The sequence below is a fragment of the Octopus bimaculoides genome, chromosome 9, assembly GCF_001194135.2.
Source record: "Octopus bimaculoides isolate UCB-OBI-ISO-001 chromosome 9, ASM119413v2, whole genome shotgun sequence".
NCBI classification, from domain to species: domain Eukaryota; kingdom Metazoa; phylum Mollusca; class Cephalopoda; order Octopoda; family Octopodidae; genus Octopus; species Octopus bimaculoides.
Genome location: NC_068989.1, coordinates 56,399,644 through 56,419,350, shown reverse-complemented (window position 1 = coordinate 56,419,350; position 19,707 = coordinate 56,399,644). Strand labels below are relative to the sequence as shown.

At 37.6% G+C, this 19,707-nt stretch overlaps 1 protein-coding gene across 1 annotated transcript in view; it reads left to right on the top strand.

Annotated features, from left to right (window-relative positions):
* Positions 1-19,707, top strand: part of LOC106873121 (structural maintenance of chromosomes protein 6) — a 147,570-nt gene that overhangs the window by 126,892 nt on the left and 971 nt on the right. The gene's annotated exons all lie outside the window — the stretch shown is intronic.

Here is a 19,707-nt window from a genome sequence, read left to right as displayed (position 1 = left end):
ATATATATATATATATATATATACACACACACACACAATGCCATGAACATATCAGAAATAGGCTTACTTTTGCTTTGAATACATCAGTAAGTAATGTATATTTCAATACCAATTGACTTCACACTTTGCATGACAAACATACTCTGCGACCTTCAGTTGAAAATAACACTTAACACTTATTTCTAAAATATTCACTGCATTAGCTCCTGTGTGTTCCTTACTTTAAACATCCCGCTCTGTTTAAAAGAAACTATCGTAAACAAAAAATTTAAATAAAGAAGTATTATTACCGTTATTTATAGTTATAATAAAGTGGCTAGCAAGTTCACACCTTTACAGGCACAAAGTAAAGTAATTTAAGATTCTGTAGTGTATATAATACCACTTGCTAAAATCAGAGTCATTGCTCCAAAAACAACCATAAAAATTATGATAAACATACATGCGTAATTTATTGTAATTTTTATATTGGTTTTTGTAGCAATGACTCTGATTTTAGCACGTGGTATTATATACCCTACTGAATCTTATATATATACATATCTATATACACATATATACCTACAAGTATATATATATATATATATGTGTGTGTGTGTATGTATGTATATAAACATCTATACATATACACATCTATATATATATATATATATATACACACACATAAATACTTATATATACATATAAATCTATATATATATATATACACACACACACACACACACACACACACACACATACATATACATACATATATATGTACACATATATACATGCATACATATATTTATGCATATATATACATACATATATATATATACACGTATATATACATACATATGTAGGAAAAAAGGACATCAAAAAAGGTTTGATAAAATAAGATAGAATAAGGGAGAATACAAATGTAGTAATAGGGAAAAAAATCGGATATTTACAAGCAAGTTGTAAAAGGGTAAAAATAACAGTAATAATAATAGTAAGACAGATGAAAGAGAAAAAAAATAGACATATCAGTGTCCATATGTGCGGTAAACTATAACATAAAAATAAGAATAAAAATTTAATGGATATGTTTAAAAAAATGTTAACAGGTTGAGACAAAGTATAATAAACAGGGTCACGTGTGTATAGAATATAACATTACATGTGGACTAGTAGAAAAAAGACCATAGAGAGTTATACATATACATATTAATATTGCAAAAAGAAAATATATATATATATATATTTTACACGAGGCTAAAAAGTGATAAGCAAGACTATGTTTGAAAAAAGTTACAATATTTAAGTAAAAATGTACATACGTGCAGAGAAAAAAACCAAAGAGAACTTAACAAGGAAAGAAACATTGATCAACATCGTTTTTTCCTCCATTTTCTATAATTGTTTATGGTATATTTATACCTGTAACGAAATTTTTCAACTATATATACGTAGATATACATATAAATCTATATATATATACATGTATATGTGCAGATGTATATATGCGTGTGTATGCATGTATATATGTGAGATAATAGTGAAAGTATTATCTCACATTACAATAGAGATGTTATTGTTTCACTTTTGACACATAATACTGAAATAGTGTAAGAGAGAAGAGACTGCTCCGGGCTTGGTTTGGGCAAAAAGTTGAAAACTATTTTGGCCCATGACACTGCATGGACCCTAAGTAAGGCATGTGTAAAATTTGAATGAAATCAGTTGGGTAGTTCTTGACTTTTAGTGATGCACTTATACAGATTGACAGACAGACACACATTCTCAGTTTTATATATATAGATATTTACACACACAAACACACACGGGAGACCAAGAAAGACTCAGGAAGAGATGATGAAGAATTATTTCAAGATGTTTTATCTGATGAAGATGACTGAATACCATGTCAACTGGCAATGGTCTTTGTTGCAGAAGACCCAACTTCCTGTATAAACCTGATGCAAGCACCCCTCCCATGGATTTTGTTTTTGTTAATATTCTTCCAAAGTCACCTGCTATCCAGTTTATACCTTCACACCCCACCACCATCTATTCTTGTCATCACCTGCTTTGCTACCATGTGGTTTTGGGTTCAGTCCAACTATGCAGCACTTTTTGCAAGTGTCCTCTAGATGACCAATGCCTTGTGAATGTATGTATGTGTGTGTTTTTGTTTTCGTCGGCACCACCACTTGACAGCTGGAGTTGGTTTGTTTACATCCATGTAAGCAAAAGAAACCAATAGAAATGAGTGCAAAATATAAAAAATAGATACTGGAGTCAAACTGTTTGACAAAACCCCTTCAGGGCAGTGCCCACAGCATTACCACAAGTAACAGATAAGGGGAACAGGCAGAGTTGTTAGAGGGTTGCAGAGAATGCACTACAGTATTTGTTTTGATTAATTTGTGTCTGAGCTCAAATCTCTCCCAGGTGAACTTAGTTTTCATCCTTTCACAGTTGATAAGGGATGAGTTTAGGGAAATATGTATGTGTATATTTGCTTATTTTTACATCCTTTTTTTTTTGTTCAATGTATGGCTTAGATGTATATATTACTGAGGCATTGTTTTAAAGCCAGATGCACTCCATGTCACTAACCCTTAGCTGTTTTACAAGTTAAGGACATCTCATTCCACATGTTTACAAAGGTGCAGAGCCAGCAAACGATTTGTTGACAGAGCAAGTGACAGGAGTGTAACTACTTGTAGCTCAGTGATTTTCAAGGAAGTACAGATATAAATAAACTACCTCAAATAAATACTTGTGCAATCCAACCTATGCCAATATGAGAAAATAACCATAAAAAGGAAAGAACAAATGTATATAAAAAGGAACTAGAGATCTGTGAATTTGTGAAGATTCAGCCTCAAAACATAACCTATAAAGTCTGCCTCTTGTAGTGAGTACTAATTTTATCTAGTGCTTACTTGAATATATGCATTATGATGGATGGTTCTCTGTATGTGTATGTGTATATGTATAACTGTATATTACATACCTTCATAATCATGGTTCACTACACAAACTTTCCTGTGTTATTGACAGAGATCTAGGCCATGAGATTTAGTATATCTAGTTCATTGCTTTATGTTATTTTTGATCTGAGTTAAAAACTCTCCTGTCATTTTGATATTTCCTTTCATCTACTTAAAGGTAACTTGTGTTGAGGGATGTTTTTTTTTTTGTTTTTGAAGGACCACTTCCTCTACATTATATGAAATCAGTTCATTATGGAAGCTTTTATGTAGATACCTGAATTAGTAAATTATAGTAATGCCTTGATATACAAGTTAATTTATTCCCAGAGACTGCTTGTAAAGCAAAAGCTTGTAAAATAGAGCAATGATTTTCCATAGTAGCAATGTTATAAATTGTAATTCGTTCCAAGAAAAATATTTTACCTATAAAATTTATAATATTTGTAAATAAATAGCAATAAAACAACAGTAGAATGTAAAGAATATTTTATATAAAGTAAAAAGAATGTTAAGATCATTTATGATAAAAAAAAAATTATTATTATTATACATATCATCATCAACAACAACATTTAACATCCATTTTTCATGCTGGCGTGGTTGGGTGGTTTGACAGGAGCCAGTAATACCAGGGGCTACACCAGGCTCCATAATCTGTTTTGGCATGGTCTCGAGTGTACTGGGTTTTTTTTACATGCCACCAGCACCCACACCAATGCTTTTTTGCATGGCACCTTGGTTTTAGGATCTCTGTTTTGTTGTGCTGAGTGGGTCATCTCAAGTACAGCAATGCACCACATATCGCAACCCTCTGTTATCTCCTTCATAAGGTTTCTGCAATTTGAGATCAGCCTTCTATACTTCATCCCACACACACACACGTGTATATATATATATATATCTGGTGCAGGCATGGCTGTTGGGTGAAGATTTTCATTCCAGCTCATGGTTTTGGGTTCAGTTCCACTGCATGACACTCTTGGCAAGTGTCTCCTAATATAGGTCCAAGACTACTAAAACACTGAATGGATTATGTATGATTGTAAATGAAAGAAGTTCATTATGTGTGTGTGTGTGCTTGGGTCTCCTTTTCTTGACATCATGCAATAGTTGTAAACAAGTGTTACCATCATATAAGCAGTGTTGTTCATTCCCTATCTTCTATGAAAATATGTCCTGCCCTGGTAGGAAGAGCATCTGGCTGTAGATACTTTACCCAGTGAATTATCTGTCTCATTGCAAGTATGAGAAATTGAAGATTAAAAACAGAGACAGTGGTGGTGGCAATTTTTAGCATTTTAAATTGGTAAAATAAAACCAAGTTTCCATAAAGGTAGAATTATATCCTAAAGTTAGTGGTCATGCTTTGCTGTCTTCTGTAAGTTTGGAATTCTGTAACCTGGGTTTTCATAATATAGGAGATGCTTGTATATATATGTGTATGTGCATGTTTGTGTATCTTTGATCACTGCTCTTTTAGTTTAATTAAATACTGAGGCAGTATTTAATTAAAATAGGGACCTATGTATCATACAAAATGTATATACACTGTCGATATGCCAGTTAGTGCAATGTTTGTCCTGAGACGTCTCTTATGGACTTGCTGAGTTAAAAACAACAAATATCAGAGAGAGAAAGAGATGAAAATTCATGCCAACAACAACCTGCAAAAGCACAGGATGCATTTCAGCCATTTGGGGCACTTTCAGAATACTGTCTTTGATATAGGAAAAACTGAATATAACATTCACTGATGTTGCAAATGGCCATCCACCTGATTTAAAATCCAGTACACACAGCTGAGGCAGTATTTAATTGAAATAACACTTTATATCACATACTTAATGTTTACACATTGTCAATAAGTCAGTTGCTGCAGTATTTTTTCCTGAGAAAGCGTCTCTTATGCACTTGCTGTGTTAAAAATGCAATAAATATCAGAGGGAGATGAAAATTCATTCCCAGCAGTGACCAGCAATTGATTTGATCAACTTCTAGTGGTGTTATAGTGGTGAAATCCTACAGTTGAGAATCTCAAACAAATCTCCTTAATGTTAGTTACATCTTAAGGGTGGAAAAGGATGTAAGCCACCACAACCACATTATTTCTGTGACTAGCACCAACTCTAGATATTGTGGCTACAGAACTCAAATTGGTAAATGAACACCATCACCATCACCGCCATCATCATTTATTTAATCTGACAACTAGAAGTAAAAGCAGGTTTACTTTGTTTTTATTCCATAGTTTTGTTTGTTGTTCTCTCCTTCTTCACTTTTTCTTTAACCCATCTCTTTCTCTAACCCTCTCATTCTCTCTATCTCTCTCTCTCACCCCCCCCCTCTTTGCCTCTTTGATTACTGCTCTTTTATAAAACATTCTCCACTCCACCACCACATTCTCACCCTCTACCTTTTATTATTGATCCTCCATTAAACCAACAAGGTAGCCTCTACAGGGTCACACAACCTACCAGAAATAGCAGCCAAATCCTCCTCAAATCACACCTAAGAGCACACATTAGATAATGTAGTCTTAGACACACTGTCATGACTGGGGTGCCTTTAGCCACTGATCTACTTGATGAAGGCTGACCTGGGGCTAAACAACAATGACTGCCAAATTGGAGCGAGCCTAACGGTTTCTTCTCTGTTTTAATTTGTCCTTACGACATTTACAAAAGTAGACGGTGAGATGATGATGATGATGTTATGAACTGCATGCATGTCATAAGAAATACAGGTGTAAACCAGTTACATGCTTAAATATTTATAAACTGATGTTATGCTATAACCCCTGCTTCCTCCTCCTCCTCCTCCATCCCCACAGGTTTGTTCATCTTCCAATCCATCACCATCACAACCCCACCACCAGCCTCTCCCCACCCCCACATTTGTTACCATCACTACTGTTACTGCTGCAACCACCACTGCCAACATCTTCACACTGAGCCTCTGGGTGGTCACTCATTCTGCTAGAAATAGAAGCCAAATCTCCTCCAATCTCGCGCTACTGTGTTGGAAAAAGAAAACAAGTTAGGCAATGTGGTCTTGGCTGGATTGCTTTTGATTGTAAGTAGGTCTGCTTAATCACCGCCAACCCAAGGCTAAACAACAACAGCAATCTTGTCACACCTCCACAAAAAAATATACACATGCTCATACACAGATGGTATCATCTACCTGCTGTACAAGTGAGCAATTCTAGGGCATGTTGATATGTCACCCAAGCAACTAAGTGCAGTCCATAGCTGCAGATGAGGCCCCCCCTGTAGTGCACATTATGGCATGCAGTGTTTAGTTGCATATGGTGCAGTACTGCAGTTTTGACATGTACTTTCTCTATTGTGCACTCCATTTCTCTGTCTGTAGATTTTGGTGTTGAATATGTTGCTGGTTGGCTGCAGTTGAAGTTGTTGTTGTTGTTCTTCTTCTTCTTCTTCTTCTTCACCTTCTTCCTCTTCTCCTTCACCTTCTTCCTCTTCTTCTTCTTCACCTTCTTCCTCTTCTCCTTCACCTTCTTCCTCTTCTTCTTCACCACCATCACCTTTTTCTTTACCTTCTTCTTCGCCTTGTTTTTCTCCTGTTAATTTTTATATTCATCACAGTTATTAGACTGTGGCCATGCTGGGGCACCGCCTTGAAGGATTTTGTCAAATAAATTGACCTAGTGCTTTATTCTGAGTCTGCTATTTATTCTAGCAGTGTCTTTTATTGAACCTCTAAGTTACAAGGGTATAAACAAACCAACGCCAGTTTTCAAGCAGTGGGGGCAACACACACACACACACACACATATACATATACATAGAATGAACTTCCACAGTTTCCATCAACTAAATTCACTCTCAAAGTATTGGACAGACTGGGGCTATAGAAAACACTTGTCCAATGTGCCACACAGTGGGATGGAATTTGAACCCACACAACTGTTAAGTGGTATGATTTGAAAAAAGATTTAGCTATCATTTCTAGCAGGTCATAGCTCCCTTGTTGGCACAAAGGGAAATGGTTTATTGAGTAGGTGCCTCTTTTAAATCTGTTTGTTTTTGGAACCAGGCTTTTGGAGTGGGTGGTGTAGGGCGGTGGGTAGGTTCGGGGTGGTTGTGCAGCTGCATCTGGTGAATAGTGGAAGGATGTGGATGTGATGTCAGCTGTGTATGAAGCTGGGTTTATGTTTTTCAGGGGGATGGAGGGTGGAAGGCCAATGGTGGTGGTGGTGGGGTTAGGACTAGGGTTGGTGGTTGTGGTGATGAGAGGTGAGTCGTACTTTCAGTGATGGTAAAGAGGTGGTAGTAGTGCTAGTGGTGGTGGTACTGCTGATTGTGCTGGCGGTGGTGGTGGTTTTGGTGGGACTGATACTGGTTGTGGTGATGGTGGTAAGGTATAAGCAGTAGTTCCAGAGAATGTGAAGAGATAGTTGAGTGTGGTGCCGGTTCTAGTGGTAGAAAGGTGTTTTTCAGCAGTGATAGGGATGGAAGAATTTATAAATGGAAACCGACCTCAAATAGTATAAATGATGATGATGATGATAATTGAATTTACATACAAAGTTGAGGGCAATTGTAGTTAAGCTGTTGTGTGGGTATTATTCGCATGCATGGGGCATGTGTGCTTACATGCACTAAGGTAATGTATGCAAAAAAAACTAAACTGCATTAGTATAGAGACATGCAGTGTAAATGGAGAATGCATGCCATGTTAAAAAAGTGTTGGGAGTTGATATTAGATAGTGTCTCTGGCTAAGGGTAACCAAGGAAGACATGGAATGAAATAGTGAGATTAGATATCCGAGTACTAGGCTTCACAGATGAGATGAATGGAACAGTCTTGTATTGTAGATCCGTCCACCTTGTGCTAGAGTGGAAATAAGGACAGACAACTTTGCCTTTCATCCTTTCGAGGACGATAAATTAAGTACCAGTGAAACACTGGGGTTGATGTGATGGACTAGTCCCCTCCCCCAAAATTTCAGGATTATTATTATTATTATTATTATTATTATTATTATATAAGGTGGCAAACTGGCAGAATCGTTTTTACACCAGGCGAAATGCTCAGCAGTATTTCATCTGTCTTCATACTCTGAGTTCAAATTCCACCGAGGTCAACTTTGCCTTTCATTTTTTCGAGGTCAATGAATTACGTACCAGTGAAACATTGGGGTCAATGTAATCAACTAGTCCCTCCCTACAAATTTCAGGCCTTGTGCTTTTAGTAGAAAAGATTGTTATTATAATGGCCTGGTGGTTAGGGTGTTGCACTCATGATTGTGAGATTGTGGTTTCAAGGAGTGCATTGTGTTCTTGACCAAAATACTTTGTTTCCCATTGCTCTGCAATCACTTCGACATCTGATACGTGGTACACAGCACACCTGTTCAGACAACATTGATTTGATGGAGGGAGTGACATAATGTGCAGTACAAACATATGAGCATGCCAGGCAAAATGCTTAGTGGCATTTCGTCCCTCTTTGTGTTCTGAGTTCAAATTCTGCCAATGTCGACTTTACTTTTCATCCTCTCAGTGTCGATAAAATGAGTACCAGTTGAGTACTGGGGTTAATGTAATTAACTTACCCCCCACTCCCCTGAAGTTGCTGGCTTTGTGCCAACATTTGAAACCGATTTAGTGTCATTTCCTCTGTCTTTACATTCTGAGTTCAAATTCCACTGAGGTCGACTTTAAGGTCAATAAAATAAGTACTAGGTAAACACTTGGGTCAATATAATCGACATATCACTCCCCTGAAATTTCTGGTGTTGTTCCAAAATTTGAAATGATTATTATTATTGTTGTGGTGAACTCGCAGAATCTTTAGCACACCGGGCAAAATGGCTAGTTGTAATGTTGTCCGTCTTTATGTTCTGAGTTCAAATGTCACCAAGATCAACTTTGCCTTTCATCTTTTAGGAGTCGATGAAATAAGTACCAGTTGAGCTCTGGGGTCAATGAAATAAGTACCAGTTGAGCGCTAGAGTCAATGTAACCGACTTCCCCTTCCCTTTGAGATTGCTGGCTTTGTGTCAAAATTAAAAGGAATTATTATTATTATTATTCACCTTTGCCAAGTCAACATATATATCCTCTAATCAATTTCTCAATAATTTAATGTATGGTTTTAATTAGGTAGATAACTCAGTCTTGGACCATTTTCATTTAGAACACCAAACCTTATGAGATTTGACCAAGCCACTTCATGCCAAAACTTCTTTTGGCCTACTTCTACTTTATATATATCCTCACCCTACTACTTCACAACTTTTCTTCCACCTCTACCATGCAGTGTTATTATTTTCTTCTTTCTTTCTTTCTTTATTTATTTATTTATATTTTACCACATAAACTGGTTTAGTGGAGCAAACTCATTTAGTTTGTCTTCCTTGTACTATCAGCTCAATGAATGGTTTTTCATGACCGCCTTAACAACATGTGCTGTGTGCTTGTCATGGAATTATTTTCATACAAATGCACAAAAGGGCTCCCCACCCCTTTTTTTTTATTAGATATAGATAAACATACCATGCCTGGTTGAGCTCTTAGAATATAAAATAAAGAACCAAATCAAATTCTTCAAGGTATTTTTGTCAAACACTTGAATGTTTCTGTTGATTCATCATACTTAATTTGGTATATGAGGCTAATGCTTAGAGCATGATTAAAAGGAAAATATTTATAAATAAAGGTGTGAGGGGGAGAGAAAAAGTGAAAGAAGTTAGATAAACAAATGGTGGAATTTTTATCTTTTGATATCTCAAAATATATGGTCTGATCAATAAGTATCCAGACTGTTGCCATAGTAACGAAGCTAAAGCATGCAGAGTAAAACTGCTTGGCACAGTTTGACCTTGAACTCTGCTGTGCATGCACACTAAGTTTTAACGTTCTAGCTCACTTCTGTTTACAGCAGTGCTTGGAAGGAAAGTATGTAGTGTGGGATCATCGTATTGATCAAGACTGAGAAAGTTGAGCAGAGAATTTGCATCAAATTTTGCCAAAAGCTTGGCAATACCTGCTCAGAGACCTACGTAAAGTTGCAAAAAGTGTATGACCGAAAAAATATCAAACATTCTGGGAGACCCACAACAAGCAGAACTGAGAAAAGCATCGCAGATGTGCGTGCAGCTGTGAGGAGAAATTGTCAGATCACCATCCATGAGTTATCAGAGGATGTACAGATTAGCTATGGTTCAGTTCAGTCCATTATCACAGAAGATTTGGGTATGAGATGCGTGTCTGCCAAGTTTGTGCCAAAACTGCTTTCAGCTGACCAAAACAACACTCAGGTTTCAGTTGCTCAAGATCTCCTTGATTGTGTTGAGAACGATGAAAACTTTTTGAAAACAGTCTTAACAAGTGATGAATCATGGGTCTATGGCTATGACCCAGAAACAAAGGCTCAGTCTTCACAATGGAAGACCCCAATCTCTCCGAGATCAAAGAACGCATGAATGAATCAAAGTAATGCAACCATTTTCTTCGACTACAAGGAGATTGTTCATCATGAGCATGCTCCACCTGGTCAGACAGAAAATGAGTACTGCCGTGACGTTTTGCGGTGTTTGTGAGATGTTATTTGTCGGAAAAGGCCACAATTGCATGCATCCGGTGAGTGGCAATTGCACCATGACAATGCACCTGCCCATTCAGCGCAGCTCGTGCAGCAATTTTTGGCTAGGCACAGCATTCCTCAGATCCGACAGTTTCTGTATTCCCCAGATCTCACCCTTTGCGACTTTTTCTTCTTTCCAAAAATCAAATCCCACTTGAAAGAAAGATTTCAGGACATCGAGGAAATCAAAGGGAATGCTATGAGGTAGCTGCTGATTATCCCAGAAAATGAGTTCCAGGAATGCTTCCATCAATGGAAACAGCGATGGATTGTGTGATTTCCAAAGGGGACTACTTTGAAGGAGATTAAATGCCAAATTGGTACATGTCATTTTGTTTTTATAGCACCAGTCCAGATATTAATTGATCAGGCCTCATACAAGTCATCAAGGGAGCCTCTATCTGGTTGTTTGACCTGCTGGAAATAATAGCAAATCACAAATGATTTGTTGGGACAACATGCAATATATCTTACTTAATGTAAGTGTTCTATCAAAAGCTGCAAATCTGCAAGATTTGTCTTGAGAAACTTTCTTGAATAGATGTATATGTTACTTTATCAAATTTAAAACAAATGAGTGATTTCATTTCATAAGTGCCCATGCAATGCCACATAAAGGCACCTGTGCTGTGTCACATAGAAGGGCCCATGCAGTGCCACGTAAAAGCATCCAGCAAGTAAAGTGGTTGGCATTAGGAAGGGCATTCAGCCATGCAAACCATGTCAAATCAGCCTGGAGTCTGGTGCAGCTCCCCAGCTTGCCACCTCTGGTCAAACCATCCAACCCATGCCAGCATGGACAACAGACATTAAATGATGATGATGAAATACCAGCTCTGAGATCACTATCATTCTGTCAACTCATGAAGAAAGATACCAACCACAAATAGGCTTACATCTACAAGCCATTGATAGAAACTCAATCACAACATTTGAAAGACATTCCCTAAATCTAGATTTAGGATTTTGTTACACTTTCCAGTGGAGTTTTGATACTGAAGATATCCACAATCCTATCAGTAGCTCTAATTTCTTAAAACACTAACAATTATTGTTTATCATCACTTTTGTGGATAACACTACCAACCAGGGTATCAACAGAAATATTACAGCAATAGCAACCTTCTCATACAGTTCATTTAGATACATTGCATGACCTCAGACTGTGTATTCAAAAATTCTCACCAAGTCAAAGTCATTAGATCCCCATTAACTCTTTTGCATTTAATCTGGCCATATTCTACCTGTTTTATGTTAAAACTGATGAAATCCAACCTCTCACACCTACTCTAAAATGTCATTCTAGAAATATATGAACACACCATTGAAATTTTGATGCTACAAGATAATGCGTGATTAATTCAAAACAATGTGAATATGTAAGCAATACATTTGACAAAGAAATATGAAAGCTAAAGGGTCATGCAATGCACCTGTACCTCACAATGTTATGCATGAAATCAAAACTAAAAGACAACATCCTGTTTTTACCCATGCAAGAAGACTTGTGCTTGAACATGAAACTGTTGCTAAACAAGAGTTGAAATACATGATGCAGTTTGACATCTGTGCTTCATATGGTATCTCAGATTAAAGTTATAGACCACAATGGAATTGCTGAGCATTAAACAGCATCATTTTACCTGACAGATTCCCACTGTTACTTGTACAAGAATTTACAACTTAATTGTATTGAAAAATATCTTTTAATCAGTCTTATACATGCCTATCACCAGATTTCAGTTCATTCATTTGATACAAACAAAACTATAATCACTGTGCCATTTGGCTTGAAGAGTCATCAGCTAATAAGTCAAAGACTAGATTTTGTATTTGTTTACATAGATGACATTTGTATAGTCAGCACCAATCCCAAGCATCACCTGAGACAGTACCTCGAAAGATTAGCATTACAATCAACTCCAACAAATTTGAATTTGAAGTTGCACTAAATTTCTTTAAACATACAACAACCACAGAATGAATGAAACTGCTTAAAAATCAAGTTTATGCAATCAAAGAATTCCCACTTGCTGCACAAAATACCAACTTCATGATCTCTTAGGAATCATCAACTTCTATTTGTCATTTGTTGAAGCATTGTTTTACGACTAGATTCTCTTCCTATCACTGACCTTTATCTATTTTTCAGTTGGAGAATTTTTTATCTCTCATATCTTCAATAGAACAGAGGGCAATTTTGTTGCCAGAGAATGTCAACATAACATCATTAGCTGTAGCTCAATGCTTTTCATGTGAAGCAAAGAACATAAAACACACACATGCTCACATACACACAATAAGTTTCCATACAGGGTGCATCAACTAATTTCACTCACAAGGCATTAGTTAGTCCAAGGCTACAGTAAAAGATACTTGTCTATGGTACTATGCAGTATCATAGGACTCAAGATCATGCAATAGCAAAGTGAACTCTGCATTCATATGGCCATGTCTGCACTGAAGAGATAAAACTTGGGAATCAAGGTATACTTCAGAAATATTAGAACAGCTGCCTACATCTGTGTGCTCTTGCCGATGCCATATTGTAACATCACCCAATACATTGTGTTCCGACCAGACTTTACTTTGACACTTCACTTACAGCAGCGGGATCAGGTTTTGCAACAAGCAACCACTGATGACAATTAGCAACCCTTGCCTTCTCCTTAAGGAAACTTGGTTCTGCAGAAACTCAATACACATCATTTGACCAAGAGTTGATAGTATTACATGTGAGTCACTGATGTAAGTTGGAAGGAATGTCTCCTATATGTAATGTGTTCGAGTTGTAACATAATGTGTGTAGTTAGCATGTTTTTAAAAACTGTTCATAGAAAAAAAATCCATATTCAGTGATTTCTTAAAGAGCTGTGAATAAAGAATATTCAGAAGGCAAGTTTATAAAACAAAAACATTGAAATTTATTCAGTAGTGTAATGAGTGCTAGCAAGTGGTAACAAGAATAAATCCTGTATATGAATGGGAACTAAATATATGTGTATGCGAATCAGGAAAAGTCGCATGATTTAATATATACACTGATGAGCAGAGTGGAAGCTGATATTAATCAAATGAGTTGCTTGTGGTAGACACAGAAAATGTAACATGTCAAGAAAGCAATGTTGCTTCTACACCATCAAATCTGCAACTAATTTGAAACTACTGCTTCGCTGTTGTCATGAGTTCCTACAGCTAAGGCTGATCACTGCCATTTTATTCATATGCCTCCAGCTCTGATTGGCTGGAATCTTCCATGGCATAACTGAACTACACCACAGCAACAAAACAGATCTTTCCTGTCTTGCTACAATAATGATTTACTTTTCCATACTCTGTTTGCTTGAAGAACACCTTTTGCAAGCATTGATAGACAATAAACCACTCATTCATGCCATCATTGTTGCTTCTATGTCATCACCCAAGATAAGTCAATCGACAAAGTGGCCCACATCAGTGAATTTACTTCAGATATGTGATATCTCAGCTCTGTTCCTGCTACCATCTTGATGTTGGCTCAGTCGCTAATGGTTGATTTTGAGGCAATTCCACAAACTCAGAGTGACATTGCTGTTCATCTCAGCTACTTGGCATCACACATTTTCATTTTCTGGTGCCAACATGGAAAATGAATGTTAAATGATAACAATGGTGATGACTCTGAAATCTGTGTTATACAATAGTTACTGACTGGCTGTTATTTAGGATCAATTATGAAAAACAAAGAAACATGACAAACACGAGCTTACCTTAGCTGCCAACATGCTAAATTTTCCCACCATATACTACTACCACTCCATGTAGTAATTTCACTCCACCAACAGTTTATTTACAACATATTCCCCTTGGTGAAGAGGAATGGCCTGCAAGAGCCTTGTGCCTGTGCCACATAAAAGCACTCATGCTGGTGCCATGTTAAAAGCACCCAGCAGCACACACTGTAAAGTGGCTGGCGTCAGGAAGGGCATCCAGCCATAGAAACCAAGCCAAATTAGATTGGAACCTGGTGCAACTCTCCTGATTGTCAACTCTGGTCAAACCATCCAACCCATGCCAGCATGGAGAATGGTCATTAAAGGATAATGATGATGATGCCACCGCCAACATTCACATTGATATTGGCCCGTTTCCTCCTTCAAAAAGATATTATCATTCATTTGTAGCAAGCGATAGACTCATGTTGGCCTAAAGCTATTTTCTATGTCCAATATTACTGAAGGAAAAAGCAACCAGCTGGCAGAATTGTTAGTAGACTTGGACAAAATGCTTAGTGACATTTCGTCCATCTTTATGTTCTGAGTTCAAATTCTGTCCAGGTCAGCTTTGCCTTTCATCTTCATCTTCATCATTTAATGACCACCTTCCATGTTGGCATGGGTTGGACAGTTTGACAGGAGCTGGCCAGGTAGAAGGCTACACCAGGCTACTGTGTCTGTTTTGGCATGGTTTTTACCACTGGATGCCCTTCCTAACACCAACCACCCTGCAGAGTGAAGTGAGTGCTTTTTACGTACCACTAGGGTTGATAAAATAAGTACCATTTGAATACTGGGGATTGATGTAATCGACTTATCCCCCTCCTCTTGTGTCAAAATTTGAAACCATCATTAGATATGAAACATTTCCCTCAGCTTTTCTCACCAATTGGATTTCTCCTTTGGGAGGTACATTGACTTTAAGCAACAAATTGTGCTCAAATTTGAATTTACATTTATACAATGACCAGCTGCACATTTAAGCCATAAGCACACACCACCACTTGCCTACCACTTGCTGCTTTGGGATATACCAAACATTTTCACTACTAGCTCAAATCTTCTCTCAAGGCCTGCCAGAACTTGACAAAGTGAACTGTCTCTGTACTCCTTATTCTGCTAAGTCTTTGTTCAAATTTGTGTGTGTGTGTGTGTGTGCATTTGACCGAGGAAGAAGACCAAAGAGATATGAAAAAAGATATGATGGGATAAGATCTCAAGATTTTGAACCTTATGTACCAGTTGACAGAGGAACATGAGAACATAACACATGGCTATTGTATATGGTAAACCTGAGTCTGCCTGTCTTTCCCCAAATCATATGTGGCTTATAATACTAATCAGTTGATAAAGATATCAGAAATTGGGTTAGTTTAAGATAACCTATTTATAAAAATATTGGGACACTATAGAATAACAATGTAGAAATATTTGTCTTAGGACAATGGCTTTGTGAATCAGATGACTTTCAGAGCATAACAAATGGCACTGTGTGTTCAAATGGGCATATCCAAGCCACATCACCTTGGCAAATAAAACAAGATATTGCAGATGATAGTTTGTATATAACTCTGTGTATGAGCATCATATGTCACATCTCCACCTGTGATTAATGGCACTAACCAGTTGATAGTTGACATCAGGAATTAGAATAATGTTCAGTAGAATATTGCTTTTAAAAATAAAACTGGAACACGGCAAGGTAATAACATGAATAAAAAATCATAATGATAACAATTTGTATTATCATGTTTCAACTACAAACCTCTTGACAAGATTTTAAATATGTCTATCACTTTGGAGTCATCATGGTTCTTATTACACAATATAGTACCTGCCCTTCCATTTCCTCAAATAGATACCACATGTCTTTATTGGTTATGAGGTTATCACTGGACTGATTACACAATATGGTAACTGCCCTTTCATCTCCGTAAAAAAGATAATATTATTTTGTGGAGTCACCATAGGATTAATTACATAACACAGCACCTGCCCTTCCATCTTCTTAAATAAAATATAAATTATTTATTGTTTGGTAATTATTATACATGATCTGAGTCTCATTGGTGGACCAATTTCTCTCTGTCTTAGATACATATCATTTGTATTAACATCTCAGACAGAATCACCTTGATACCGTTTGTGACAAGACTAGACTTATCAATTACAGTCACAATCCATCCATTAGGCCTCTCCACACACTATCCATCTATTCAATTTCACTCACAAGATTTGGGTCAACTGAAGGTTATAATAAAAGATACTTGTACAAAGTGTTGTGACTGGGGATCGAATTCAGAAGTTCATGATTGCTAAGTTAACTTTATAAACATGCTGCCATGCCTGCACTTTTGGTCATTTATATATATATTTATACATGCATATGTGTCCATACCAGCACATGCAGTTATCCACCGCATGCACTAGTGCAGTCATGTCCTCCCCTGCCTCCCGCCAGATCATCTTATCAAGGGCCTTACTCCTCATTCAACACAACTGCTAGCTGGAAGATGCCCCACACCAAATTGCTGGATATGTCTAAAGAAGATCTCCAGAGGCTCGACATCATCTCAGAGGATGCAGAGGGGCTGGCATGGGACTGCCAGTGATGGGGAGCACTGGTATACCTGATCGGCTCTGTGCACGATGACCCTTCTGGGACCGCTAACCTGGGATGACCCCAGCTCCATCAAGCAAAAGCATGAAGCAAGCAAGCAAGAAGCAAACAATACATACATGTGAAAGTACATGGGCTAGTAGTTCAGGTGTTCAGCTCATGATGCTTAGGTTATGAGTTCAATTCTTGAGCAAGACACTTCATTTCATGATGATACTGTCTTCTCAGCTGTATACAATTAAAAAAATACAGTAAAATTTTTTTTATATTCATCAAATGGAAGTCCAGTAGAGTAAAATAGGACTCAAAGGAGTCAATATGCAAAAAATGGTTTGAGAACCACTGCTCTAGGTCATGAGTGAGGGTTGGGAGGGTTCCATGAGAGTAAAGGTGTTAGGATTGGGAGGGTGACTGTGTCTGCTCCCAACTATGTAGACACCTAAAACAACTATCAAAAACATGGTACATCTTATGCCACACTCACTTGCTGACTATGAAAGCTGAATTTGACTACATTTACACATACACTAACAAAATACATGAACATGTAGCCATTGGTCTGAGAGGACAGATCATCACCATTTAACATCTGTTTGCATTGCTGGCATGGGTTGGATGGTTTGACCAAGCACCAGGTTCCAGTCGTGTTTTCGTTTGGTTTCTACGGCTGGATGCCCTTCCTAATGCCAACTACAGCGTACTAGATGTCTTTTAGGTATCACTGGCTCAGGCGCCTTTTACATGTCGTTGGCATGGGTCCTTTTACGGGTCACCAGCACAGGTGCCTTTTACACATTACCAGCACTGGCCATGACCACAGTTTCACTTAACTTGACATGTCTTCTCAAGCACAGTAAATTGCCAGAAGTCTTGGTCACTTGTTAGCAAAGATCATACATCACCACCTCATCCCACATCTTCCTGGCTCTGCCTCTTCCACAAATAGAAAATGAGTTAATACCTCAATAAGGTTTCAACAGAGAATAGCATTCATAGGGACACTATCTATTTGCCATCAAAACTCACAAGGCTTCAACAGAGTATATCTTAATTCATTTATGCAAATTATAATCAACTGGAATTGTGCTTAACAAATAGTTATTATTTTGAGGCTGTAACCTTATAAAGTGGAAAAATAAAATGAGAATAAATCTCTGATACAGCTTTGAAAGTAATGGTTCTTGCAATCTCTTTTGCATTGCAGACCAGTTTCATGCATGGCGATTTTTCCGCAGACCTAGTAATTATGAGCATAACAAAACACAAAGTGTACAATATATAAGCTAATTCTTACATAGGCACAAGTATGGCTGTATGGTAAGAAGTTTGCTTCCCAACCACGTGGTTCTAGGTTCAGTTCCATTCCGTGGCTTCTTAGGTAAGTGTTTTCTACTTTTGCCTCAGCCAACCAAAGCCTTATGAGAGGGTTTGCTAGATGAAAACTGAAAGAAGCCTATCATGTGTGTGTCCTTGTGTTTATCCCCTACCACCACTTGACAACCAATGCTAGTGTGTTTACATTCATATAACTTAGTGGTTCAGCAAAAGAACCCAATAGAATAAATACTGGAGTCAATTCATTCGAATAAAATTATTCTTCAAGGCAGTGCCCCAGCATGGCTGCAGTCTAATGATTGAAACAAAAAGTAAAAGATATATAATGCAAAATCACCCTGCAGACTACAATAGTCAATAAAAAGAAATGAAATTTTAAAATATATTCCTTCTGTGCTACCATAGGCGCAGGAATGGTTGTGTGGTAAGTAGCTTGCTTACCAACCACATGGTTCTGGGTTCAGTCCCACTGCGTGGCACCTTGGGCAAGTGTCTTCTACTATAGCTTTGGGCCGTCCAAAACCTTTGTGAGTGGATTCGGTAGACGGAAACTGAAAGAAGCCCGTCGTGTATATGTTTGTGTGTCTGTGTTTGTCCCCCCAACATCACTTGACAACCAATGCTGGTGTGTTTACATCCCCATAACTTAGCGGTTCAGCAAAAGGTACGATAGAATAAGTACTAGGCTTACAAAGAATAAGTCCTGGGGTCGATTTGCTCGACTAAAGGCGGTGCTCCAGCATGGCCGCAGTCAAATGACTGCAACAAGTAAAAGGGTAAAAGAGTAACCCAGGACCAAATGATTCATGGCCCAGTATTGGTCTATGAATCGGTGATTAGAGACCCTTGTATTAAAGGAAATATGGGTTCTGCTAGCTTACATTCATTTGCATGACAAACATTAGTTTCTGTAAGCATTGACTTGATTGGATGTTATTAAAAAGCTATTATTCTCTGTCATTGATGAGCATGTAGAAATCAATCAATCATAGGGGTTGGAGATATATACATAATATATATACAAAGAGCATCCCAGAAATTTTCAAGCATTTTTCATTTATTAATTTCAAAGAAGTACAAAACTCTAAACTCTTTCAAAGTAGGATCCTCTGGCTTCAATGCACTTGTTGTAGCACTACAATTACTTTGTGAAGGCTCCATGAAAGTCTTCCAAAGTGAAGGTGTCCAGGATCCTTTCGTCGTGGCCTCCTTTGTCTTCAAAACAACTTGCTCTGAAGTTCTCATTCAGCTTGGGGGACAACCAAAAGTCACAGGGTGCAAAGGCTGGACTGTAGGGGGGTGGAGAGACAGTTTTGATGCCCATCTCTGTCAAGTAGTTGGTTACCAGGATAGAATTGTGACAAGCAGTGTTTATTAGAGGATGTTCAAAGTGCTGTTGCCTCCATCTCTTTCAATC